Below are 8544 nucleotides of genomic sequence, written 5' to 3'. Positions count from 1 at the left end.
CAGCCTCCGAGATGGCACATGACCCGAGCAGAGCCAATCGGAGTCCTCCTTGAGATTTGCTACATGCATACACAGAGAAAGCCTTCTTCCTCTGAGACTGGGAACCGAGAGGATGCTGTAAATTGAGGTTTCTGTGGCCATCTTTCCGGGTCACATGGAGGAAACTATCTGCAACGAGAGAGAATGAGGCCTTCTCAAAAGAAGCAGAGACAGAAACAATAAAAGCTGGCGCATTGGGAGCTGACTTTGTGCCAGAACCTACCCCAAGTGCGTTGTGTAGATAATCGCATTAACTCCTCGCAAGAACCTATGAGGCAGGCACTATTGTTTTATCTGTTTTACAGGATGAGGAAGCAAGGGCCCTGAGAAGGTAAGCAATTTGTTTAAAGTCACCCAGCTAGTTAGGTGGCGGAGCCAGGACTTGAACTCAGCCTGCGGGAGCCCCAAATCGTCACGCCGCCTTATATATGAGCTGGGATGAACATAAATGAGAGAGAGATGAATTTATTCATTTATAAGCACGAATAAGACAGAGCTGACAGCATCATTTGAGCTCTGGGATCTAACTGTGCCTGCAGCCAGCTGACTCATGTGCTTTTTTAGTTAAAGAAGCCAGTGAATTCCCTTTTTTGCTTAAAATAGTTTGCGCATCAGTCACTGCAACCTCCTGGGCTCACTGAGGAACAATGGGTCTCAGAGCTCGAGCACGACTTTGGGCTTTGCATCCAGGCCCCACCCCTTCCTTACCACCTAAACTTGGACCAATTACTTGACCTCTCGGGGCCCTGCAGGTAAAGGACCCTGACTCTCAGGGCTGAGGGGACTAACACTCTGCTAACACAGTTTAAGTACTCGATAATTGTTAGATCTCATCTCTTCCCCTTTCCCTTATGAGGACTAGCTGTTCAATAAACATTTGTTGAATTGAATTAAATCCTCAAGAGGCTGCAGGATGTGGCCGGAGCTTGAAAGCAGCTGGATTTACAGAGTCTCCAATCGGGGGAGGCTCCTCAGCCCGAGGGGTCATCTAACAGCTTCATTTGGCCATTAAGAAAAAAAAAAAAAATCTGCCCTTCTCCCATCGCCCTGACGGCATCATCCTTTCTGGCTTCCAAATCTCTCCAACCAACCGGGATAACAAAGTCCGTCTGGCCCCCACCATGTCCCTTTCTCCTCATTCTTATCGTTCTTATTGTCCCTCCTTATCTACCCACTTACCAGGTGCTTCTGATTAACCTTCGAGATCTTTCTCAGACCTGCTCTCTCCTCCTTACCCCTACGGACAGGACCCTCGTTCAGACCTTCATCACCTTGCTGGATGTTTGCTTCAACCTTCTCCCTGGCCTCCCTCCCTGCAGCTTGCTGGCCCCAGGGCACTGCCAGGAACACTCTTGTTCAAGGTGATCAAATTACTCTTTGCCTGAAAACCGCCATTGCCCAAAGGATAACAGGCAAACCCTTAGCAGACATGGAGGCCCTCTTCAGCTGGAGGCTACCCGAACCCCACCCCCTGGGTCTCCTGACTGGAGACCATCCTGACGCTGTTCCCTCCAGCGGCACCCCTGTCACCACACCCTCCCTCCTCGGAGCCCCCTCCCTCAACGCTCCGTCATCCTTTCAGACTCTGATCAGTGTTTTATTTTTTATTTTTTATTTTTTTTTCCCTTCTGGAATCTTCCCTGAACTTCCACCTCACTCCCTGGGCCGAGTGTTCCTCCTTGGTATTCCCACCGTGCCTGTACATCATTCTGACTTCCCGAGTTTCATTTTACAGGGATACGATCCCTTTCTGCATCTGCTTTGAGAACTTTGAGGCCAAGGGGTTTGGAACCCTGGCACCCAGTAGGCCCTCACCTGCAAACGTCACGAAAGCCGATGCCAATGGACTAGAGAAGCCATTACATTTCTTGCAGACAAATCCCGACTGGCGTTTGTTCCCATGGTTGAGTTCCTTGATCCCTAGGTTGGAGCCAGCGCTTCTTTCAACAGCAAATACGACAGCTCCAGGGTTTAATTGCTTGGGGGAGAGAGGCCAGTGTCTTACCTTCAAAAGTGGGTAGGGGTGCTGCTCTCTCCACTAGCGGTGGCAAACAAAAAAGATTCTTCTCTGGGCTCCCATGTGGTTGTAGGATTGTTTGTGAAACTGCGTAATTCTCCATACAGCTTTGCATGTATATGGTCCACGAATAGGTAACCTTTGGCTGCCTTAAAATAGCCCCCGTCTCAGTTTTAAAAAGGAGAACGTTATTTCATGACATCTAAATATAGGCGGAGTCTGTACTGCTGCATAACTTAAGCAAATCCATGCAAATCCCTGGCAGACTGGGGAAGGGGGTGCCTGGTGAGATCCTCCCTGCAGGTACATCTCAGCCCCCGCCCCCCCCTCCCCCGCTCCCCCTCCTTTCTGCTGCTGACCTTGAGCCATCCCCTAATCTCTCAGAGTGTTAGGAGGCTCCCTGACCCAGTGGGCTAGTGATTCCCATCAGCCAGCCTCGCAGGGCCGGTGGGAGGACGGAACGAAAAACAGCCAGTGACAGGGCTATGCACACGGAGGTGCGACCCTGTGGCTGGCAGGAGGGGACCTGGGAGGGGTGCGGGGCAGGCCTGTCGTGGGAGGCCACGCTGGGCAGGTGTCCAGCTGCTCCATTGGGATTTCTGGGGTTTCATTCCTCTCTAATTCTCATTTCTTCCCCCCTCTCAAATCTGTTTCCCATTAAAAAGAAATGTGTTCTCCCTCCCTCTCTCCCTGAGCTCTCAGAACCGGCCGCATCTGCTCTAGCTCAAGGCACCCATTAATTCCAACCAAAGAAGGCGGGAGGCAGACTGGCTGAGCAGCCCGCGCCCCTGCTCCCGCCCCCGCCTTGCCCTTACTCCCGCCCTTCTCCCCGATGGAAAAATCGGCCTCAGACTGCCCTTGTGACTGGAAAAAGCAGGGTCAGCTCGTCAAAGCAGAACAGGGGTTGTTAGCTGGCTTTCCTCTTTCAGAGGGTCATTAGGAAGGCTTGGCTCGGCCAGGGAGGTTGCCTGGCCTGGCCGGCCCTTCCAGAAAGGTGGAGGTACGTTTGAGCAGGTGGGAAGTCCCACCAGGGGCAGGGGGAGTTTGCTAGAGGATGCTGAGAAGCCAGGGAGGTTGGGGGCAGTGGCCGTGGAAGGGAAATGTGTGCTGGTAAAAGGGTCGCTGTCCCCTCTGGGCCCCGCCAGAAGGGAAGGGACTTGTCCTAGGTCGGGCCGGTTGTCTCTTAGCAGATGCTGAGGCCAAGCCCACTGCCCCCTCCTCCCGGGTTGAGGGAGGAAGAGGAAGAAGTGTGTGCAGCCGTGAGGAGGAGGGCCCTGGATCTGAGAGGGGGCCCAGGTGCTTGGGAGTCCAGTGTTCGTGTCCCAGTAACTTCAGGAGACGCCCTCTTTCCAAGGGGCTGTTGTGATATACCGCCACTCAGGAAAGTCTGAGCTCCCATTCTGAGTTGGGGATTCTCCAGCGGTATGGGGGGGCCTGGAAGGGAACCCGGGCTGAGAATAGAAACAAAGAGACTGGCTAGGAGTCCCCTGACTTGAGGGACCACAGAAGGTGGGGTGGGAGGGAAAGCAGGTGCATGTGAAAGCTCAGTGGGCAAAGGCTGAGGAAAGAAGAATGTGGTGTCCCCCAGCCCAGCACTGTCCCCCGTTCAAGTGCCCCAAGCTTCCCCATATTCCTGGGTTACTTCGAGAGATCTGGGGGGTTTGGACTCTGGGAAGTTCTGGCTCTGTGTGCGGGGAGACAGCAGAGTAGCACAGCAGGGCGTGATGAGGGCCCCGAGACATACGTGTTCCTCCTTTCAGAATTTCGGTGGGGCAGCAAGGCTAGATCTCCCAGCTTCCCTTGCAGCGAGCTTCAGCCTTGTGATGAAGTTCTAGCCAGTGGGACGGGAACGGAAGGGATGCCTGCCACTTCTGGGTGGTGCCCTCACGGGAAAGGCGAGAGAAATACACCTCTCTCTTGGCTAAAAAAAAAAAAAATTTTTTTGATGTTTATTTATTACTGAGAGACAGAGAGAGACAGAGCATGAGTTTGGGAGGGGCAGAGAGAGGGGGAGAGACAGAATCCAAAGCAGGCTCCAGGCTCTGAGCTGTCATGTCGGCACAGAGCCTGCCGTGGGGCTCGAACCCACAAACTGCGAGACCGTGACCCGAGGCGCAGCTGGACGCCCAACCGACCGGGCCACCCAGGCGCCCCAACACCTCTCTCTTGGTTAAGCCACTGTGAATATAACTTTTGTTACAGCAGCTGAACTTGTATCTTAACTCTACAAATGACACCACCCACAGTTACGGAGATACTCCGCGTCACTGTTCCGAGTCTTTCCTGTGTGGCATTGAATCTGATCACCACAAGCCAATGATTTAGTGAGCAGCGTCCTGTCCTGACTCTCTAAACACCCCGACCTGTCTCCTCTCTCTTTGCCATCCTCGACCCAGGCAAGGCCAGGGTGCTGGGGACAAGTCCATGTACCCGTCCTCCAGCAGACCCTCCCTCGTCTCGGCCACATACCGGGTGTTGGATGGTGCACGCACGAAGGACCCACACCTACGAACCAACTCTAGCCGAGCCGGCCCTGCCCGCCCCGACTTCACGGGAAGGCAACACGGCATGCGCCTTCACGTGGAGGAGTGGCAGTGGCTTCTGGATGGCAGCAGGCTGTTTGCAGTGGTCTGTGTTCTAGTTCTAACCCATCCCCCCCATCCCCCCATCCCCCCCCTCGCAGCACTGCCACCCCCTGCTGAGCGTTGCAACACGCGGGGGAGGGGGGGAGGGGGTCAGAGTGATGTGATGGAGGGTTTAGTCTTGAAGTTGCTCGAATTTATTTTTCAAAAGGTAAATTCCTCCAGAAGTGTTTCGGGCACCGTTAGTAACAGATCTCTTTCTTCGCCCTCACACCTGACCGCCGTGGACCTGGTTGTCCTGACAAGTGCTGTGGAGAACCGGCCGAGAGGCTGCTTTGCGATTGGTCAGGTCTGCGGCTGGCCAGCCTTCCCACCCGCGGTCGGCAGCACCAGAGGGCGAGGACGGTGGCGTGCCAGCTCTTCGGGATGGACAGGACACCCAGACGCCAGGGGAACAGGCATCTGCTTGTTTTGCCTCCCTGAGCATCCCTTCTGCCCTTTTCTGCTCCCAGCACCTCGCTTGGCCTTCAGGGAAGTACCTGCTTACTGCTGTTCCATATGATTAAGTTCTGTTCTCCCCACCGATTGGGCACTGGACCCAAGCCCGACCTGAGCGTCTCTCCTGGGCACCCAGTGGCGCGTCCCAGGCGACAAGATGGATGGCGGTTAGGACTGGCTGGTCTTGAGTCATGCGTTCTTCCTAATCTGAATATTGGGCAGGGTTTACGCGACTAATCAGAACAAATTCAAGGCCGTCACTTAAGGGCCGTCACTTAAGGGCCGTCACTTAAAGGCCGTCACTCTCTCTCACGTTGAATGTACATTCCCGAGGTGAGAGAGGAATTGCACCAGCGTGAACAGGTAGGAAACAGGTAGGAAACTGTGCCGCTGGGTGGGGATGGCCCCAGGTCCTCTTCTCGGGTGAAGTTGCCCAAATCTCCCTCTTCCTTCTGGAAGCTCCCCTGCAATCAGAGCAGTGACACTGCATGACCTCAGGGGCACCATTCACATGCTCCCACTGTAGTCGTGCAAAGAGGTGGCCTTGCCCCCAGCCTTCCAGTATGCTCTTTGTTGTTGCTTGCGTTAGCCCAAGCCAATTTGTGCGGGCGAGGGCCAACGAACCTAACCCGGAACGTTAGCCGTTCTTGTGCCACTGAGTACACAGCCACTGTTGTCAAAACTTCCAGCAGCCGGACCTGCTTCCCTTTTCCCTGAAGTGCCTCAGGAGTAGGGTTGTCGCTACAAATTGTTGTAAATACAGATATAAATATAAATGCGCTATTTTTAGCATAAATATGTCCTATGCAATGTTTGGGCGCCGGGGACGAAAATGATGTCACACCTTTTGGGGTTGGTTTGAAGACACTCCCCTCCCCCTTTATTTTGCTGCCCCGAACCCCGACATGTAAATGGCTTCTTTAGGTGGGGGCGTATTATCTTCCCTGATGATTCACCTGAGACGAGCCATCTGATACAAAATGGATCAGTCAAGGTGGCTCCCCAGGAATTTTCAAACAGAAAGTAAGAAAGAATGACATGTTTTCGGGTGTTGGAGTTTGGAAAACACTAAGCCCAGGGACAGGACAGTTTCTTGCCGGTGACCAGGACTTGGTGTTTATTGGGAGAACGAGTTGGATGATGGGGCGCAAGCAGAGAGGAGAAAGGGAGGCAGTTGTGACCGTGTTCAAATTCCGGGTTCCGGCTGTTCTTGAGGCCTCCTAACCCTTGCCATGTTTTCATTTTTGATCCTTTCTTAGATGCTATGAACCATTAGGCTCTTTTTTTGCCCCAGAGATGAAACCAAATTCATACTTGGTTGTATTGGAGTAAGCTGGGAACGTCTATCTTGCCAAGATGTGAGTGGGAGCCATGTCTTACTCATCTAGCCTCCCCAAGCTTTTAACCCAGCCCCTGGCATGGAGTAGGAGCTCAATTATATTTGAAATAAATGAATAAGTGACGCCACGCACTTGGAGATCAGTAGCATAATGTACACTTGACAGGTTTCATTTAAAAAATTTTTTTTAAATGTTTTTATTTTATTTTTGACAGAGAGACAAAGTGTGAACAGGGGAGGGGCAGAGAGGGGGAGGCATAGAATCCGCAGCAGGCTCCAGGCTGTGTCTGAGCTGTCAGCACGGAGCCTGACACGGGGCTCGAACCCATGAACCACAAGGTCATGCATGACCTGAGCCGAAGTTGGATGCTCAACTGACTGAGCCACCCAGGCGCCCCTGACGGGTTTCATTTCTTAAAGGAAAGTCACTGACCCCAGGTACTGTTCTCAGCAGCTCACTGTAAGCCTTGAGACTTAGAGTGTTGACTCCCCCGCCCTCCCCCACCCCCCAAGTGGGCCTGCGTGGGGGAAGGTATGGTCGGCTGCGCGCTTTCGCCTGGGGAGGAGAGTAATGAAGCCTTGATCGTGATGGAGAGTGTGGCTGCTGAAACAGCCTGACTTCAAAAGCTGGCTTCCTTGACTCCGCGGTTGTTTCGATTCCCTTCCAGATGGATGAGAATGGAGTAGGGGCAAGTCCCGTTGGGCCTTTCTAAAGAGACCCTGGCAAGATGGCCCTGACTCACCTGGCTCGTCCTGGTTCCAGGACGGCTCCGTCAGCAAGGAAGCGGAGGGAAGGGTTCCCGCAAGGCTTGCCCTTACGGTGTCGTCAGCAAGGAACTCAAGTTCAAGCGCTCAGGCACCACATCTGCTGTCACTGAGCTTCCCGCCTGGGCTCTGGCCCTTGGAGGCCCATTACCCAGGCTCTCTAAAGCCCTTGAATTTAGTTGTCTTGGCTTTCAAAGTTCTCAAGTTACACCAGAGGCGGGGCACCTGGGGCACAACCTCCACCCCCACCTACCCAAGGCTTTCGGGAAAGAGCGGTTGGCTTTCAGCCCAGTGGCCAGCTCTCTGGAAGGAGGCTCCGGTGAGTGCGTCACCTTCCCTAGACAGCTGTGGGCCACCCCCTCCCCATACTGTGCGGGAAGACAGTTCTTTCTGACAATGGAAGAAAGAACTCTGTCCCCTCCTGCACTCGAGGAATTCTGCCCCCCTCCCCTTGAATTATTTATGTCAACCATTCAAGCAGAAGGAGAATTTCAGAGCTGGGAGACTTTGTTTGTATTTTCGTGATTTATAATGCTCTTTTTGTCAGCCCAATTTGCCTATAACAAAAGGATGGCCTAACATTCAATTATGGAGAGAAGAAACACAAAAAGCAAACTAAGGCTTTGCAGCGTCAAAGTGAATATTATCTTTGGCAAAATGTAAAGAGATGTAGGAAAAAAGGCTGATCAGAAGGTTCTGTTAATAATGGGCTTGTCAGCTGATTCCTGAGGCCTCTTTCGGAGCTAAAGTTCTAAAGGCTTAGATTCTTTCCTGTATTCGGTCTATTTTTCTCTGGTTTTGTGCTCTCATCGTCGCGTTTCCTTATCCACTGTCTTTGTTGCTTCCTTGCTCATCACATTTGCATGCTGATTTTTGTAACAATAGTGAGAAAAGCCTCTCCCCAGTGGAAATGCTAGTGCAGAAACCTTCCTCTTAGCTGTCTTGTCTCCAGGACTGTATTCCTGCTGTGAACTTCTCAGTTGTTGGTCTTTATTCCTCAGAAGGATAACCTGGTCACTTACTGACCTACAGACCTACAGATTCGATAGCTATCACTTCTTCATCGTCAACTACGGGTCACTTATCATGCCAAGTGCTTGAGATACATTATCTCACTTAAAATTCTTTGCGATCCTGTTAGGACATATTATTATTCCCATGTGACAGATGAAGAAACTGAGTCTTGACTGATGTCACACAGCTTGTGAGTGTCCAAGCCAGGGTTGGGACTAAAACCTTCCTGACTCTGGAATCTTTGTATCTTCTTTAATTTTAACTTCTAATTTTTTTTTTTTTTTTTTTTT

The sequence above is a fragment of the Panthera uncia genome, chromosome F1 (genome assembly GCF_023721935.1).
Source record: "Panthera uncia isolate 11264 chromosome F1, Puncia_PCG_1.0, whole genome shotgun sequence".
NCBI classification, from domain to species: Eukaryota; Metazoa; Chordata; class Mammalia; order Carnivora; family Felidae; genus Panthera; species Panthera uncia.
This window is presented reverse-complemented; position numbering follows the sequence as displayed.